At 39.2% G+C, this 19,908-nt stretch overlaps 1 long non-coding RNA gene across 1 annotated transcript; it reads left to right on the top strand.

Annotated features, from left to right (window-relative positions):
- The first annotated feature begins 234 nt into the window (after nucleotides 1–234).
- Nucleotides 235–18,652, top strand: LOC144346268 (uncharacterized). Its single transcript, XR_013419496.2, has 4 exons — nucleotides 235–314; nucleotides 16,501–16,598; nucleotides 17,078–17,127; nucleotides 18,468–18,652. It is a non-coding gene; the product is annotated as an uncharacterized LOC144346268 (long non-coding RNA).
- Nucleotides 18,653–19,908: the final 1,256 nt, after the last annotated feature.

The following is a 19,908-nucleotide window of genomic DNA, read 5'->3' as shown; positions in this document are numbered from 1 at the left end:
GGCCCCATAGGCTTCAGCTTCTGCAATTATGGGGAACCCTCTAAAAACACAACTGTAATGAGTCTGAACATTAGTAAAGTACCAATAAAACACATCTGTTTGTTATTTCTTCTAGCCTTTATTTTGCATTTCCCGCCATGTAGTCTGATACCCGAAACACGTCTGACCTTTTATCATATTTTATCCGGTAAGTCTGATTGAATATGCAAATCATGTAATATATATATATATATAATACATAGCCAGGGTGCAGGTATTCATCTCACCATATTGAAACTGTGTTCACAGTTGAAGCCCATAAAATACAAACTGCGGTAAGTTACATTTTTTACTTCATTCCACTAGTTGGTTTTTGTGAATTTATTTATTTTGTTAATATTCTTTACAAGTGCTTTTCTCGAAATAGAGTAGAAGTAAAACAGTTACTTTACATAAAATAAACCAGAATGAGAATACTAATTAGAAAAACAAAAACGTTACCAACAATATTTGTTCATGTAATTCAAATTTGCCAATTTATACATATTCTGGATGTTATAAGAATACAGTCATACTTATTATTTTGCTTTCTTTTTTTAATGACGGAAAATATAGTGAATAAACTAAATCATTGATTGTCAAAACAGTATACGGTCGTGGGTGATGAAACAATCGTTTCCAAATAGATCCTGAAAAAAAAACTAGTTCCGAGTTTATTGAAGTCAAACTTGACATATTCCTGGTGGCATGGGTTGTGTGAGGATCGTAAATATAAGTAAGCAAAGTTATATCCTTATCAGATAGGGATTTGAGGGTATACAATTTACTGAAATATCGTGCGATGAAATGGATATTCAAACGCAATATTTTACATTGTGTGTCACACATCTCGGCAATATATTAACATAAATTAGGAAGGTCGTCTTCACATGTACCACCCCTATGTTGATTAGAATAATCCGGATGGATCGGATGCTCCGAGACCAAAGAATAAAAAACTGGTAATGTATTGGGCCATTCCAAAATAAGCAACTAAGAGAGGTATTTGGGCAAATGAGCAGTTAGACCAAACTTTACTGGGGGGAATGTGCAGTTAGACGTGAGTGATTGTGGAACTGACTGATCTATCTTCAGGATTATGGTTTTTTCCTAGGGAGGGTGGGTGTGATAGTAGGGATGCTAAACAAAATCTGACTTTTTTTGAAGAGATCTGAATTACAACTTAGTGCGCTCTTCTTGCTAGTTTCATATTCAGATAAACATAGTTAGGGTGTAAATATGAACACAACTTGTGGGTATTAATCACGGTCGTATGTAAATCAAGAATGTTCAATGATTTTCTTCATTTGAACGGTAGTGTAATAAATATACCATTTACAAGGCTTACTGTAAAAGTGATTTTTAAGTCGTGGACATTTTACCTGTATCTGAAAACGCTATATGTTATGTTGTGTAAATGAACCCCAGAGCGACCAAATTCGAACATTTTGTGTCACATTTTGAAATGAACATTTTCGTCTACACAATATGCACCACTAGAAGCCTTACAAATTGTCATCGCTTTCTAGGCATGCGACTTAGTCTGACCTATTGTCTCATTTTTTGCTGGTAGATCTGACGGAATATGCTAATTTAATAACTAAATATACTACACGATCTATTGTTGCATCGTTTCATATTATTTCATTTCATATGTTTTTTTGTGAAAGGGCGCAAATATTGTTAAAAATTATTCTTTGTGGACAACTGCCAGTCTCTCTGATTACGTGGTAACTTCTTTGACATATGTGCTCGCAATTTCACGAATAAAAATTCCAGTGGTTACGTGACTTCCATGGGAGCATGATATATAGATGTCGTGTTTTTGTTTTGAGAATTTAGTTGCACCTGTCATGTGATTTTTCCTTAACTTTCGACGAAAATGGCCACAATTTTGAACACTTGTGTCTTACGCTTTTATCATATGTCAGATATGTGTACAAATGTTCTTGTGAAAATGGACACAATTTAGTGGCATTTGTTTTATCATTAGTGTTTCAACAAATGAATTTCATATTCTATATATAGGATGTATTTAGGAAAAAGCTCATTGCTAAACACGATCAGTCATGTCGTTTGGTTAGTATAACTATAACAACAAACATTACGATATTTGGTTGATGTGAGTGAGGTGAGTGGTGAGAATGAAATGGTAGGTGTGAGTGAGATAGGTGGCGATAGTGGAATGGTTGGTGAAAGTGAGGTGAGTGGTGAGAATGAGATGGTAGGTGTGAGTGAGATGGGTGGTGATAGTGGAATGGCTGGTGAAAGTGAGGTGGGTGGTGAGAATGAGATGGTAGGTGTGAGTGAGATGGTTGGTGATAGTGGAATGGTTGGTGAACGTGAGGTGCGTGGTGAGAATGAGACGGTAGGTGTGAGTGAGATGGGTGGTGAGAGTGGAATGGTTGGTGAAAGTGAGGTGAGTGGTGAGAATGAGATGGTAGGTGTGAGTGCGATGGGTGGTGAGAATGAGATGGTAGGTGTGAATGAGATCGGTGGTGATAGTGGAATGGTTGGTGAAAGTAAGGTGGGTGGTGAGAATGAGATAGTAGATGTGAGGTGGGTGGTGAAAGTGAGGTAGGTGTGAGTGAGGTGGGTGGTGAGAGTGGAATGGTTGGTGAAATTGAGGTGGGTGGTGAGATGGATGGTGAAAGTGAGGTAGTAGGTGTGAGTGAGAGTGAGATGGGTGGTGATAGTGGAATGGTTGGTGAAAGTAAGGTGGGTGGTGAGAGTGAGATAGTAGGTGTGAGTGAGGTGGGTGATGAGAATGGAATGGTTGGTGAACGTGAGGTGGGTGGTGAGAATGAGATAGTCGGTGTGAGTGAGGTGGGTGGTGAAAGTGGAATGGTTGGTGAAAGTGAGGTAGAAAATGTGAGGTGCGTGGTGAGAATGAGATGGTAGGTGTGAGTGAGATGGTAGGTGTGAGTGAGATCGGTGGTGATAGTGGAATGGTTGGTGAAAGTGAGGTGGGCGGTGAGGATGAGATGGTAGGTGTGGGTGGTGAGAGTGGAATGGTTGGTGAAAGTGAGGTGCGTGGTGAGAATGAGATGGTAGGTGTGAGTGAGATGGGTGGTGATAGTGGAATGGTTGGTGAAAGTAAGGTGGGTGATGAGAATGAGATAGTAGGTGTGAGTAAGGGTGGTGGTGAAAGTGAGGTAGTAGGTGTGAGTGAGGTGGGTGGTGAGAGTGGAATGGTTGGTGAAAGTGAGAATGAGGTAGTAAGTGCGAGTGAGGTGGGTTAATTTATTTCATTTATTACTTGTAAATTCTTGTAAAAATGCAGCTTTCTATATACGTTGTTTTGAGCCTTAATACAACATAGTGAAAATTAGATTCACACTGTTTTTGTTTAAGTCTGTAATTGTATTTAAACTAAAACAGCTAAATTGTCAAGAGATGTTGCATGCAATACTGTATTTGCTCTATTAGTAGCGCATGCTCTTATGTAAATAACAGAGGTGTTTCTATGGTCAAAATACATCATATTTTAATAAATCAGTATAAATCAGTGCAATTGTTCCCGTCTAAATGCAACCAGAGTGAAATTGTTTTTGACTCCCATGTACGAAGCACAAAAGGGAGTCTTTGCAGCTACCCTGTCTGTCTGTATGTCTGTATGTACACCTTATGAACATTGTTATTAACAAGTACGATGATGATTACAATGAGAACTGTATTGTTTATAATTAACGATTAATACTTAAATAGTGTCGTTACTACCTACCTGAATGTAAGCCCTCTCTCAGTGACCCTCTAGTGACCTTTGTAACCAGTGACAACGGGTCTCCCTAACGTCACAGTAGAGGCACTCGAAGCAGACAAATTTATAACACAGGTTCGGGTTATGGCATGGACAGCTTCACCGATATTTACCAGAGCAAGGGAGGTGTATGACCAAACACACATGAAATAGTTTCTCACAAAAAATGATTTAATAAATAACAACAAAAAATTGCACACTGGCTAACTATACACAACATCAATATAGTTTAGCCTAAAGCAGCAAAATGTATACACTAGACTTAGTAATTTCAGAATAGAAAATACTAAATGCCCAATACAATTTCTCCTATCAGTAACAGGAATCCACTCAAAATTTACAACTTACCACAATGTCAGTAAGTATAACAATTTAGTACTCACCCTTTAACAAATAGGCCAAACATAAGAATAGTTAAAGGGGTCTACGTAAGATATACCACAGAACAATCTACTATAAATGCAACAAGTTATTCATTGAATCCGGTACTCCCGAAACTCTACACTGATAGCGTACTCTATAGGGCGGTAAATTCAAAGGACGATAAAATACACTATGTGGTAACAAAAATTAAAATTATACGCTACAATAAAAACAACTCATATGGGGAAATTACTAAGGAACCTTAGATTATAAAACATATGGCATGCACTATCAAAATGGGTCCAACTGAAGTTTTTATGGACACAGTATACGGGACTCACGTATCTTCAACGGCGGTTCTGTCGGTCCACAAACTTGATTTCTTCGTACACAATAAACGATGCTTGAACAACTTCAAAAGATCCGGAATTTCTGTCACATCCACGCTGAGTTTCTCTGCAGCTTGATTATTGACTTTCCGAGCACATAGTCCGTCAAAAATGTAGAAATATTCAAAATGTTCCGGAGACTTCTTGTCACACGTCAGCTCACAACATCCGCCATAACAACCGCCTGCCTCCGTCTCGCTCTTAGGTAGGCTCGTACCAATTGCAAGAAGGCCGTGGGACCAATCTAAAATCCCTGCAACTCTAAATATTTAAACCCTAACTACGAAATTTATATCATCTAAAATTATAATAGTACTATACAATAATACAACCTATGGAGCAAAAAAAACAACACGCTGACACAATACAATGTCATTGGCAGTGCGCAGCAAAACCCTCTAAAAAAAACAACTGGTCATGCCCTACGCGTGTTGAAATCATGACGTCACTCACATAGCAACTTTCAAGACCAACTTGTCAACAAAAGTCATGCCGTTTAGCCCATACTGCGTCAAATTAGAACACACTCATAAATTTTATAACACAAGAAAATTCCCTATCAAAATAGCATGATAATGAACAAAAGAAATACTGCTTACTCCTACGAATATACAAGACAAATATAAAAATAACTCAAAATATAAATATAACTCAAAAACTAGGTCACCGACATAATTTATACAAATTATCCTTGACACCAGAAAGATCTTCAAAACAAAACGCGCTGGTTAATACAACTCAATGCTGACTAAATAATAAAAATGAGGGTCTCGTTCACAATACAAAATGAACTACTCTAGGTGATTTTAACCCAATCATGTGTGGCCTACCTACACTAATATCCTCCTTTGAGGACAACAAATTAACCCCATGGGTCTAATACCCATTGGCGCAACTCGACAGAAGTCGTGGTTACACCCTCCCCTTTCAATTCTAAAGCGTCCTCGCTTACTAATGCATGTGTTCAGTGACCCGGATCTTCCTTCTGTCTTCCGGAGACCCCAGGATCATCTTCATCTGTGGGACCCCAGTTTGAGATTTTTGCCTCCTCTGCTCCGTCTTCAGGTCACACGACGCAGGTTTGGTTTAATTTAAAAACTAATAGTATGTGTTTGTAAATGAGCAACACAGTATTACGGAGACTACATGCTTAAACCAGGCATACTACGGTGCCAAGCCACACTAGTTCACACTACTCCCATCTGGAGTCTCATTGACAAGGCTAGAAGTCACAACAAATCCAAACGTCACCACAGTACTCATCAGTAACACGGAAAAAATCCTAAAAGCAGAAACATACACTCTGACTGCTCACCAATCCTGTATAAATGTGCTTAGTGCACTAAAGGATCAAGACAAAGAGATACCAGAAGGGTATCCTAATACATCAGGTGAAAATGCTTTTCTTACACACGTATCCACACAATTCACAAGAAATAAAAGGCAACTCATACTGCTTGGTAATCCCGCCAAAGTCCCGTCCTTATTAGAGGCCAAACTTTCCTAGCTAATTAATAATTTTTCTTCTTCCAGTCATGCGAGTCTACATCTCTCACTATTCAACAACTCTTCCTGTCCATCATTTTATAGCACTTCATCACTAAATCCAACATCTTGGACATCATCTCATTCCTATTGTTCTATTTAATGTCCACGGATTCGTCTCTATTTGTGAGGCATTCTTCATTTCGCAGTATTTGTCGTTGAGACCATCCAAGCCTATTCGGCGGTTTCCTTTGTCTTCCTGACCTGCGGGGTATAGTTCTTTCAGTATCGGTAGTTGAGTCTATGTTTTCTTCATGATGGGGTTCAATGGGCTCTGATACCACTTCCTCATAAGTTAGTTCCTCCTCAGCAAGATCTTTCCCCATGACACTATCGATTCTCTCCATCATGTCTGGACTCTCTGGGACTACTACGCTTTCCCGTGTAGTGGGTTCTGACCTGCTTACACTATCTTCTACCCGCCACACCATAACGGTAGGATCATCACTACTACTGGTGCTATCATCATCTGCATCATACTCCATAGCCACTTCCTTATGTGTTTGTCTTGTCACTCGACGCACTTTCGAAGGTGACTTTTTCTCGATCGGTGCAAAAGGTCTCTCTGGATATGGTATGGGGAGCGAACTACATCGCAGTAAATGGTTACGATGCAGGATACGTTCTGGACCTCGTCCATCTTCCCTTTTTATGCGGTATACAGGCAAATCCTCACGATCCTTCGCCACCACTACGTACACCTCAGATTCCCAACGATCTGCCAATTTATGCTTTCCCCGTATATTCAAATTTCGAACCAGTATGCGGTCACCAGGTACAAGCAAGGCCTCTTGTGTCTTGATATCATATCTCCTCTTATTTGCTATTTCCCTTTTCGCAGCATGTTTGCTAGCGATGATATAAGCCTGCTTCAAGGATCGTTGCCAATTCTCCACATACTCTCCCACATCATCCGTGACACCACCATCTGGTATGTCTACACCTAGTAGCAAGTCTACAGGCAATCGTGGCTCATGACCATACATAAGGTAATATGGTGTATAACCTGTCGCCTCATTGACAGTACAATTATAAGCATGTACCATGGGAGAGATGTACTGTTTCCAGTTTTCCTTGCCTTTCGCATCTAACGTCCCAATCATATCCATCAATGTTCGGTTGAACCTCTCACACTGTGAGTTAGATTGAGGGTGGTACGGTGTAGTGCGGGTCTTGCGAACTCCCAGCAACCTACAAAGCTCGGCAATCAACTTGCTCTCAAAATTTCGTCCCTGATCACTGTGTAATCGCACCGGAAACCCATAGTGCAACAAAAAGTGTTGCATCAACACCTCTGCAGTGGTTCGGGCTGTCTGATTCTTGGTGGGGACAGCAACAGTATAACGCGTAAAATGATCTGTCATCACCAATATATCCTTATGCCCTCCTTTGCTGGGCTCTACGGTCAGAAAATCTATGCAAACCAAGTCGAGCGGATGACTAGAGGTTAAATGCCCCATAGGCACTCGGATGCGTCCATCCGGGGTGACTTTTCTTCGAGTACAACGGTTGCATGTTTCAATTTGCTGGGCCACATCCCGTCGCATGTATGGCCAATAAAAACGGGAACGCAACAGCTCAAGCGTTCTATCAACTCCAGGATGACCCATGGTGTCATGGAGGGCCTCCATGGCAGTTCCCCGGTACTTTGTTGGCAGCACCAGCTGAAAATAGTCTTTTCCATGGACATCCGTCCGTCCACGATACAGCACACCATTACGCAAACACAACTTATCCCACTCTCTTAATACCAACTGGACTATCAGGCTTTCCTCAGCCCTCTCCCGAGGTGTGGCCTTTTTCTTCCTTTCTACATACCATCGAACCCTAGAAATTATCTCATCCTCCTGCTGCTCTTGCCTCCACTGCATGGGCGACATACGGGGTAGTGCAGACTGAGTTACCCACTCCTCCACCTGAGCTTTGTCATGCTCTATGACGCTAGCAGCTATACCCATCACCTCAACACCAGGGACTATGGCTGTCTTCTCACCTTCCTTTACCTCTGAACATAAAGCTTTAACTGATTGTCTTCCCATCTTTACTGTTTCGACAGGCGGTACCCAGTCCATCCAATGATGGCGGCCCTCACTATCGGTGGAGTGGCCTTGAGAAGGTCTTCGCGACAAACCATCAGCATCTCCGTTTAATCGACCTGGCCGGTACAATATCTCAAAATCAAAAGCAGCAAGTGCTTGCAACCAACGATGCCCTGTAGCATCTAATTTCGCAGTTGTTTGGATGTATGTAAGCGGGTTGTTGTCTGTGATTACAGTGAACTTCCTTCCATACAGGTAGTCTTTAAAGCGATCAGTCACAGCCCACTTGAGGGCGAGAAACTCCAGCTTGTGAGCTGCATAATTTCTCTCACTCCGAGATAAACGCCTGCTAGCATAGGCTACAACCCGTTTCAGTTTCCCCTCTTGCTGGTACAAGGCTGCTCCCAGCCCCAAAGTACTGGCATCAGTGTGCAGCTCAAATTTCTCAGCATAATTAGGATAAGCAAGCACAGGCGGGTGGGTCAGTCGATCGATTAAAGTATCAAATGCGTGCTGGCACTCGTCTGTCCAAACAAATGAAGGCCTTTCTGCTGCACGAACCATCCTCATTTTTCCTTGCTTATTTACTCTCTGATATAACCCTATTGTCAGATCGTTCAAAGGCTTGGCAATCTTTGAATACCCTTGAACATAGCGTCTATAGTATCCTGTGACCCCCAAGAAAGTCTTGACCTCACGAGCATCCCGAGGAACAGGCCATGACTTCAGAGCCTCTGTTTTGGCTGGATCTGTCTGTATCCCTTCAGCTGAGACAACATGCCCCAAAAACTTGACTGACTTTCTAAAGAACTTGCATTTCCGAGGCTTCAGTTTCAACCCTGCCTGTTGTAACTTCTGAAATACCTTCCTCAACATGTTGAGATGATCTTCCACAGACTTCCCATAAACAATTATATCGTCAATATATACAATACAACCATTATAAAGTAACTCGCCCAAACACTTTTCCATCACCCTCTGAAATCCAGCTGGACTTGTGGCCAATCCCATAGGCATGGTACGGCATTCAAAATGTCCCACTGGTGTGGTGAAGGCAGTCTTCTCAACATCTCTAGGATCCATCATGATCTGCCAGAAACCATGTGTCAAATCACACACTGAAAATACTGTTGCTCCTCTCAAGGCATCAAAGGCTTCCTCAATACGAGGCAAAGCGTAAGCATCCTTTATGGTCTTCGCATTTAACCTACGATAATCTATGCACAGCCTCATAGAACCATCCCGCTTGCCAACCAAGACAATGGGTGCAGCATAAGGGCTGTGGGATTCCTGAATAATCCCGCAGTCTAACATTCCTTTCAATATCTGGCGCAACTCCTCATACATCCCTGGGGGAATACGTCTGTGTCATTCACTCACTGGAATATCGTCCGTTAATCGAATCCTGTGTTGAACTAGGGCACATACTCCCAAATCATTATCATTCTTTGAAAACACCTGGTGTTCTTCCTTGAAACACTGTTTGACAGCAGCTATTTCTCCTGGTTTTAGATCGGCCTCTGTCAAGTCAACATCAACTCCTTCAACAGAGAAAGTCACTCCAGTATTCCCAGGCTCCTTTTCATCCTCACTTTGGTGTTCAGCCATTGCTGATCGTTGTCCTGGACTTTTTATCCAGCTGACAGAATGTGCCTCACCCAACACCTCTCCTGGGCGGATAGAAATATTGGTGTCAGTGGTATTACTGACCCTCACAGGCACTTGTGATCGTCTACTACAACACTTCAGAACACTGGCACTTGCACTCACAGCCACACATCTCTTCGTGCGGGGGGTAGGCTCAATAGTAACTATATAGGCATCACCAGGTGTGCCTCCTTTCACACAACCCATTATGACCTGGTCTGTGTCAGGTCGTATTGTCCTTGGATAGGGAACTAACGCTCGCACCTCACCCAGTCGGCCTTTACTTCCTACAAATCTATCTCGCCTTTCTATTTGCCTACATATCTTTTGTCCCACTACTGACATTGAGTGTACCCGCTGTTGACTGCGTGTCCTTCGTCTCATGGTTATGTATTTAAAAAGTATGTTCGTCCCAACTGTGAAGGGTATGTCTACATTGTAGTCATTATCTGGAGATACCAAAAGCACCGTGTCATACTCTTCTAGGGAGTCAAATAGCTCCAATGGGAATGACAGCCTAAGCTCAACATATCCTATATAAGGAAGGACTTCTCCTCCAGCTCCTGTTACCACAAACTCACTCGGCAAGGGATCCACAGGGCAGTCCTTGAAATTCTCCATGTAACATGAATGCGAAATGGTTGACACCTGAGAACCAGAATCAAGAAGACATTTAAAAGGTTTCCCATTAGCAAACATTGTCTCTTCGGGAGCAATGCCCACAATCCGCTTCCATGGATCAGTCTTCATCAGGTATGGTATTCTCTCCTGCTTAGCAGACATAGCAAAACCTCCTTTTGAGGGATGCCTCCCCTGGTTAATGGGTGGCCTAGCAGCTCCACTTGGACCCTTTGGCTGATATTTCCCCTGGACAGAAGTTTCAGCTGTGGTACATGTGCCCGCCTTAACATTTGTCTCAGGGCATCGCGGAGAAATATGTCCCTTTTCACCACAATTGAAGCATACTACTGGTCCACCAGAACGTCCACTTCTTTTTTGAGCCAAAGGACAACGGCTGACCCTGTGACCAATCTCACCACAACCGTAACATCTCATAGGTTCTCTCTGAGTGCGTATAACAGGTTCAGTATTTGTATTAGTACCCATCATTTGAACAGGATTTACAGCAGCAGCTGGTTGTGTTGAGTTGTGTGGCGGAACACCAGAGAATGACTGATACTGTTGTGTGCTATGCATTCTCAACTCTATTTCATTCTGTCTAGCCCACATTTTATCCATCTGTTCCTGTACATTCGCCATCATCTTAGTACTCATTGATACTGCCTCAGTCAACAATTCCATCTTTTTATCATCTACTGTGGTCTGTGCACTTTTCACATGAGGACTTCTTTAAGCCGACTCCTCCTTATCATCCACCCTCGTCTGGTGTAGTCTTGCTGCGACCGTCTTCTTAGGGGTATCCTCTCTGCACTCCCTTTTCAACCAATCAGCGTTCTCTTGTTCAACCACTCGTGCCTCTAACCAGAGTTCGCGAAAAGGCCCTTTATCTAGGTATTTCTGTCTTAATGTCTGTTTTATAACTGGGTCTTTCAAATGGGACCAGAATGCAGTCTTGAGTGTTTTGTCCATATCAGCCTCTGCTATTCCTCCTCGTTCTTTAACAGCATTCAATTTCAGCTGCAGTCTCATACCAAACCGTTTAACATCTTCCGATTCTTTCTGGTCACAGTTCCTATTGAAACTTTGCATCAATGCATAACCATCACCTACCTCTCCATAGGGGTAGTCCAATGCCTTAAATATTTCATCAATTGTTGCATGGGGTCCCAAATTAATAACGTATTCACCTGCCTCCCCTTTCAAACTTCGACGTACAGCAGCTGTTAGAGAGCTAGCTGACAAAGTCGGGTCAGTCTTAAGGCCTTCAATTTGTGCTTTCCAAGCTCTGTAGGACACATCTCCCTTGCAGCCTTCTCCAGAGAAACTGGCCACTGGCGGCTTGGCATAACTCTGATGACTCGCCACTCTACGCATATGGTCATCTGCTTCTCTACCACGATCACTATCCCAGTATCCTGGGGTAGATGGAAGTCTATTATACTCTCGTCTCTTTTCTCTTTGGCGGCGCTCTTCACTTCGTCTCTCCCTTTCTAGACACAAGACTCTTTCAAATTCCTGGGCTTCATCTTTTTCACGTTGAATTTTCTCTTCCTTGTCTAGTGCTTCACGTGCTTTTCTCCTATATTCCTCCTGTTTAATCTCATATTCCTCCTGGTCCAACTTAATATTCACCAAGTCTAAAAGGCTACGCTTATCATCCTCTATCTTCGCTTTCTCTTGTTCTCTTTCTTTACTACGAAGGGACTCCCTCAGTCTGCTATACATACCATGTGGCTTAACATTCATGGGGGTGTTCCATCCATTAGCCTTATCGTCAACATCCTTTAGACCAATGCCTCCTGGTTCTTTACCTCCAGTAGCCATATTATAGTGGTGTGTGTATCCCTAGTATCGAGAAACCCCCACCAGGCAATAAGCTCAAATAATCACAATACACTTCCAGACTCAAACTCACAGTAATATAGTCACCAGTGAAAAAACTCACAAATCAGCATAGGGGACAATAAAACTTGAATGAAAATATTTTTATCGGACACCCCTTACATCATTGTATACTAATTTTCTAGACGCCAATTTTCACAATACTTACCTTAGCACTATGTGTTTACAGGTCAACAATATAATATGTAAGGTATGATTCGCACAATCACCCCACAAAATAGGCAGAGAAAAAAAAAACTAAGCCTACATACACCACACAAAAAATCAACAAGCGCGCATAGCAGGATGCAAATCACAGGTTCAGTGACATAAGATCTCACTAGGCAAAAAAATACAGTTTCTCCACTCTACAAACTAAAAGGACAGAGCATGTGAAAAACTGGATTTTCTCTCACACCTTTTGCACAAGTAAAAAAAATTCTGCTGTCAACAATTTGTTTACACCATAACACGGCCATCAAAAGTTGGGCGCCAGTCTGTAAGCCCTCTCTCAGTGACCCTCTAGTGACCTTTGTAACCAGTGACAACAGGTCTCCCTAACGTCACAGTAGAGGCACTCGAAGCAGACAAATTTATAACACAGGTTCGGGTTATGGCATGGACAGCTTCACCGATATTTACCAGAGCAAGGGAGGTGTATGACCAAACACACATGAAATAGTTTCTCACAAAAAATGATTTAATAAATAACAACAAAAAATTGCACACTGGCTAACTATACACAACATCAATATAGTTTAGCCTAAAGCAGCAAAATGTATACACTAGACTTAGTAATTTCAGAATAGAAAATACTAAATGCCCAATACAATTTCTCCTATCAGTAACAGAAATCCACTCAAAATTTACAACTTACCACAATGTCAGTAAGTATAACAATTTAGTACTCACCCTTTAACAAATAGGCCAAACATAAGAATAGTTAAAGGGGTCTACGTAAGATATACCACAGAACAATCTATGTAATAATGTTTAGTTCTCAATACAGGAATATGTAACAAACGCAATAGAAATACGGTTTATGCTCCCTAACGCTTAAACGCACAAACCCGTATAACAACAATTTTAGCCGGAATGGCCGAAAATGTAAAACAGAAAACTGAGCGCGCGGTACGCTGAATAGTGCGACGGAAAGGCCAAATATATGTCAGTCGCACAGACAATGAAAACGTCAAAACACACGATAAACACTAAGTAGCCAGATTCATTGAACAATCAAGAGAAAATTACTATAAATGCAACAAGTTATTCATTGAATCCGGTACTCCCGAAACTCTACACTGATAGCGTACTCTATAGGGCGGTAAATTCAAAGGACGATAAAATACACTATGTCGTAACAAAAATTAAAATTATACGCTACAATAAAAACAACTCATATGGGGAAATTACTAAGGAACCTTAGATTATAAAACATATGGCATGCACTATCGAAATGGGTCCAACTGAAGTTTTTATGGACACAGTATACGGGACTCACGTATCTTCAACGGCGGTTCTGTCGGTCCACAAACTTGATTTCTTCGTACACAATAAACGATGCTTGAAAAACTTCAAAAGATCCGGAATTTCTGTCACATCCACGCTGAGTTTCTCTGCAGCTTGATTATTGACTTTCCGAGCACATAGTCCGTCAAAAATGTAGAAATATTCAAAATGTTCCGGAGACTTCTTGTCGCACGTCAGCTCACAACATCCGCCATAACAACCGCCTGCCTCCGTCTCGCTCTTAGGTAGGCTCGTACCAATTGCAAGAAGGCCGTGGGACCAATCTAAAATCCCTGCAACTCTAAATATTTAAACCCTAACTACGAAATTTATATCATCTAAAATTATAATAGTACTATACAATAATACAACCTATGGAGCAAAAAAAACAACGCGCTGACACAATACAATGTCATTGGCAGTGCGCAGCAAAACCCTCTAAAAAAAACAACTGGTCATGCCCTACGCGTGTTGAAATCATGACGTCACTCACATAGCAACTTTCAAGACCAACTTGTCAACAAAAGTCATGCCGTTTAGCCCATACTGCGTCAAATTAGAACACACTCATAAATTTTATAACACAAGAAAATTCCCTGTCAAAATAGCATGATAATGAACAAAAGAAATACTGCTTACTCCTAGGAATATACAAGACAAATATAAAAATAACTCAAAATATAAATATAACTCAAAAACTAGGTCACCGACATAATTTATACAAATTATCCTTGACACCAGAAAGATCTTCAAAACAAAACGCGCTGGTTAATACAACTCAATGCTGACTAAATAATAAAAATGAGGGTCTCGTTCACAATACAAAATGAACTACTCTAGGTGATTTTAACCCAATCATGTGTGGCCTACCTACACTAATATCCTCCTTTGAGGACAACAAATTAACCCCATGGGTCTAATACCCATTGGCGCAACTCGACAGAAGTCGTGGTTACATGAACAATACTTACTCGTCATATTTATTCGAATTTGATATCTTGGTTTTCTTGTAAACCTATATTTTTATCCTTTTTAGTCATGTAATAACAGAAATGTAAATATCCTTTTTATACCTGCGAATAAAAATTAGAAATGTATGTATGGATGTGTGTATGTATGTATGTATGTCACTTTTTTCACCATTATCTCAAGAACCACTAATCAAATTTCACTGAAACTTGGTACATAGATATCATAGGGCACTGCACAGACCTGATATTTTTTAGGGTAATATCAGTACATATTAATTACCTGATTTGCTTAATTAATTAATTTTCAGCTTTATATCTCAAGTAGTAATTATCACATTGCAATGAAACTTTGAACATAAATACTCTGGGACTATGCAGAGATCCATTGTTTTGGACTAAATATTTGTGCACATTAATCACATAATTTGCATAATTAATTTTCAGCTTTTACACTGATATATTAAGTATGAATAGTCACATTTCAATGAAACTTGGGACATAGATAATGTAGGTCTATGCAGGGACCTGATTTAGTTTTGGGGTAAATAATTATCTAATCTGCATAACTAACCAATTTTCAACTTTACTGATAACTCAAATACTAATCATCACATCTCAACATTTAGTACATAAAAGCTCTAAGACAATAGCCAGACCTGATTAATTTGGGGTTAAAATCTGTACATATCAATTGCAAGCTTTCACACGGATATCTACAGTACTAATTATTCAATTTCAATGAAACTTGGTACATAGATGCTCTAGGTCAATGTGCAAACCTGATTAGTTTTGGGTTAAAATCTATTATTTCCATAATTAGCATAATAATTTATAATTGTTGGTTCTAATCACATTTCAATGAAACTTGACACATATATGGTCTGTTACATTGTCTCGTGTCTCCAATACCCTCAGCACACGGGAGTACTTTCTAAGCTTTCTTTTATTTAAATTAATATTGAAATGCTGATATTAATTTTCCCTCTGCTATTAATTAATCCACAAACCAGAATCATTTACATCGATTATATATGACCTAGTTTCTTCATGTACTCTGTGCCCCCTTATCTTGGCAGGAGAAATAGGCATATTCTTATGATGCAGCAATTCAAGTGAATCTACTGTGTTCAGAGATGACACGACAACAGCTGTTGGAAACATTTTTTCTTTATGTCATATAGTGACAAATATTTTATTACAATAGTGATTTACAGTTCGCATTTTTTTTATTCAAAAAACAAATGGTCCAAACCTAAGTACATATTGTATGCAAACAAAGCTTTGAAGCTACTCCTAGTTATTTGTTTTTTTTAGTAAGTAATGAATGTTGAACTAATTAAAACGTACGTTTTTTTCTGCTGATTTCAACGCTAGTTTTTTCAGAGCATTAAAAAAAACTGTGAAACTAGAAAGTTGCATTGGAATTTATGTTTGATATTTGCCAGTAATTAAACTAATTTTATACAGTAGTTGCCACTGTTGGCCGAGAGAATTGGTTACATACGCAATTTTAACTAATCGCTCTGATCCCTAATTTGTGACTTTCTATGTGTGTAATTATAGACTACATGTTGTTTGTAATGTCGTGAATGCTGACTGTGAATTTTCTCAATTTGTCACTGTCGTTCATCTGCGCTATTTCAAGATGTTTGAAACAGTCTTTCTGGCATGACAGGAGTCGCATATGTCTGCAGTAAATATTTAAAAATACCATTTTTAATACAATAAAATATATTTTTTTTTATTTCTTGTAATAGAGTTGTAAAAGTAATACCAATCAGATACGCTCATCATGAATGGAGTGATGCTCATTGTCATGCTGTCTCTTGTTCTGCTGAACCAGGCTTGTGCTAAGGTAAGTATTGTGAAAATTGGCGTCTAGAAAATTAGTATACAATGATGTAAGGGGTGTCCGATAAAAATATTATTTGTATGGAACAGAATTGATTTTTATCCGAAATTTGGGATTTAGGGGTCGAAAACCAGATATCTCATTCTCCTTTATCCAATCCTTATAAACTACGAGAAGTGTTGGGTCATCAGAGATTCCCTCTGTCTATTCACAATCAGCACCATTCACATGATAACCCACACTTCCCAGCTAGATAATCTATGACATATATAGCTCTATCTATCTTATGATTGATTGAAATTGTCTTGACACTTATTCAATACAGCAGGGGGTCTGATTACATCTCTAGTTGTAAACTGAGTGTTTCATATATTATAAAAAACATTACAACCAATTACGCATACAGAATTATTTTTTTACACAAGACAATGTACACACACGGTTAACATGATATTACATTCAATTAGTTGTTCATTTTACAGCCACGGGTAAAACTGGAAGATTATAAGACCTTTGACCGAATTCTGAGAAGGTATGACCAGCTTGCTATTTATTGAGATATTTCAGGTTTGATGACGCAATAAAATTATGCATGGTCTTTTCAATTTAAAGTAGACAATATACGACACAATGCTTTGGTTATCATTTTCAAAGAAATATTTTATAAACGCTTGTCATATTGTTGACACACTTTTGAAGATTATATATATAGTGTTGCCACTATGATATTTAGTCGTAAATGGAAATTTACAAGTCCAGTTGCACCTGCTTTGTGGGGGCCAACGAAATATTTTACAATACAGAACTTTTACTGTGTTGCCAATTAGTGTTGTATTTGACAATAGTCCGATAAACATAACATTATAGGAAACGAACTTCAGTTGGATATTTCCTTGTTGCATTCCAACCTAACAACATGAAAATTAAAACGAACCCTATGAAATATATACACAGCTTATTCATGGAAAATGATTTTTTTTATAAACACACGAAACAGAAATATGTTAAAGACGTCGCCTGTGAAATTTATTTACTACCTGGCTTATACACAAATATGTTGCTTTCTCACATAAAATATTGAGAAATATTACATGTTTTTAAAAACACTAATATATTATAGCTAGCAATTTCGTTGATAATGCAAGATGTTACTACAGTGCTAAAAAGCTCCGACGTCTTTCATGAATACATTTTTGTGCAAGCTCACCTAGAAGACAAAGAATATTTAGTGAAGCCATCACGATTATGTTTTTATTGTATTTTTGTTTGAGTTATGAAACCAAATTAAATGTCAATATTAAAAAAAAAACTTATTTTATTTTTTCAAACTGCGAATTGTACCAATTTACAATAGATCATAGTGATTTGTCAAACCGTGCATACAATGTCCAACCTAACAATATTCTCCTACAGAATGACTGGATTTGTTGAAGAGAAACTTGAGATTTGGATAGACTTGATAATGGGCAATAACAATTATCCAAATGATTTTTTTAAAAAATAGCAATTTATAAAAACGACTATGACAGACAAACCGCATAAAATGAGAACGTGGTATGACACATGCCAAATGTAACATTGATTGAACAAACGAATAACGAGTATTTGGCTAATTGTGGTAGGTGATTCGATATCCAAATGTAGATATTCCAATTATATGCACATTCAAAATTGTTTTCCAAATTTAACATTACTAATTCGAATTCACTCACTACTTTACAATAAATCAGAGAATATTTAATAAGAATAGGAATGAAATATTAAATATTATTAGCGTTGTTATATTACTCATATAATCATGTTATATTCTGTGAATGCGTTGTATTTTTTTGCCTAATTTATGTACGATAACATGACTCGTTTTCTTTGCAGTGCCTGGGATGATGAGGATACATTGGATCCACAGAAACGCGTTTGTTGTGATAGACCTCCATATTTGTGCATCTGCTGTGAAATAGGTTATGGTTGCAAATAGTAAACAGATCGTTCATAACTGAGATGTACTTTATACTAGTGCTGAAATAAATGACACATTCTATGTGATACGCATCCGGTAACCTTTTCATTTTTTAATTATTACCCGAAACAGTGCCGTGTGTGTCTGTTTGATTAACCGTCAAAGTGAAGCCATTTAGGCCACATGTTACCACCTGTGAACCAGAACTTGCTTGCACACCAACTGAAATAGGTCATTTTCCGTTCACTGGGAAAATCACGCGTTATGCGTGAAATCGAACGTAAAAACAGGACAAACAAAGATCATAGCGTCGTAGTGGGGTCAAACATCGGGTGGGATTCGACAAACGCGAAAATATTTTGGAGGCATTTCCATGCATGTGCTGTACACATTTGATGATAGGCAATTTCGATTAAGTGACGGTATTCGAAAGCAATATTCCTCTGTCGAAGATCGGCCGGTCGATGTGAGCTACGAAATAAAGAAATTAGAGTTCAAAATCAAATCGTTCGATTTTTGCGGCAGACGTTCGATGTTCATGCATCTCGCGAGATCTCGCATGTTGAACGGAAAATCACCTATTACAAAGCAAGATTTCAACCCATGACACCAAATATTTATCATCTCATGAATGGCTGTACACACTTATGAAATACAATGAACAGCAATGATATCAGGCAGTCACCAATACCTAACAAGATTCTTCAATATTATATTAAAAGAAAACAGAATCAGTAACTACAAAGTAGCCATTTTGTATTGCGTCAATGTGCAAAACCATTTTGATTATAGGGGTGTCATTTGAATGCGTTTCAGAATATTTCAAATCTCAGCTCGTACACTATTTATTGTCATAAATACTGCACACAGACACTGCTGATATTCATAGTCACATACATCCACTTTGGCATGACATGTAAGTTCGAGAAAACGAGTTTTTACCGGAGATTGGCTGGAGCTGTTTACTATAGCGTGACAAGCAAGGAAATAATCCCTATTGTTTAAGAGCGTATTTATAGTACACCTGACCCTATAAGCACAACATAATGTATTTCTGTAAAATGACGTTTATCAAAATCAGAACTTAAACAAATAAATAATCTGATACTTCACAAAACATACCTCTCGCAATAATAGTTTATTTGATATCAAACATATTAATATATGCATTGACAAATTGCAGTACAAGCATTACTTTTATCCAATCTTGTGCAGCGTTTTGAAAAACAACCATCATGTTACACTTGCCAATAGAGGGCGCATGTCGACAGGGCCTGTTTTTTTCAATAGGGTTGTGTGTATTGCAGACCCAATCGTAAAAAAACACACTGCAAACCACATTATTAAATAGTATGG

The sequence above is a fragment of the Saccoglossus kowalevskii genome, chromosome 17 (assembly GCF_978046115.1).
Source record: "Saccoglossus kowalevskii chromosome 17, keSacKowa6.1, whole genome shotgun sequence".
Taxonomy (NCBI): domain Eukaryota; kingdom Metazoa; phylum Hemichordata; class Enteropneusta; family Harrimaniidae; genus Saccoglossus; species Saccoglossus kowalevskii.
Note: the sequence above shows the minus strand (reverse complement) of the source record. Positions and strands in the feature narration are given on the sequence as shown.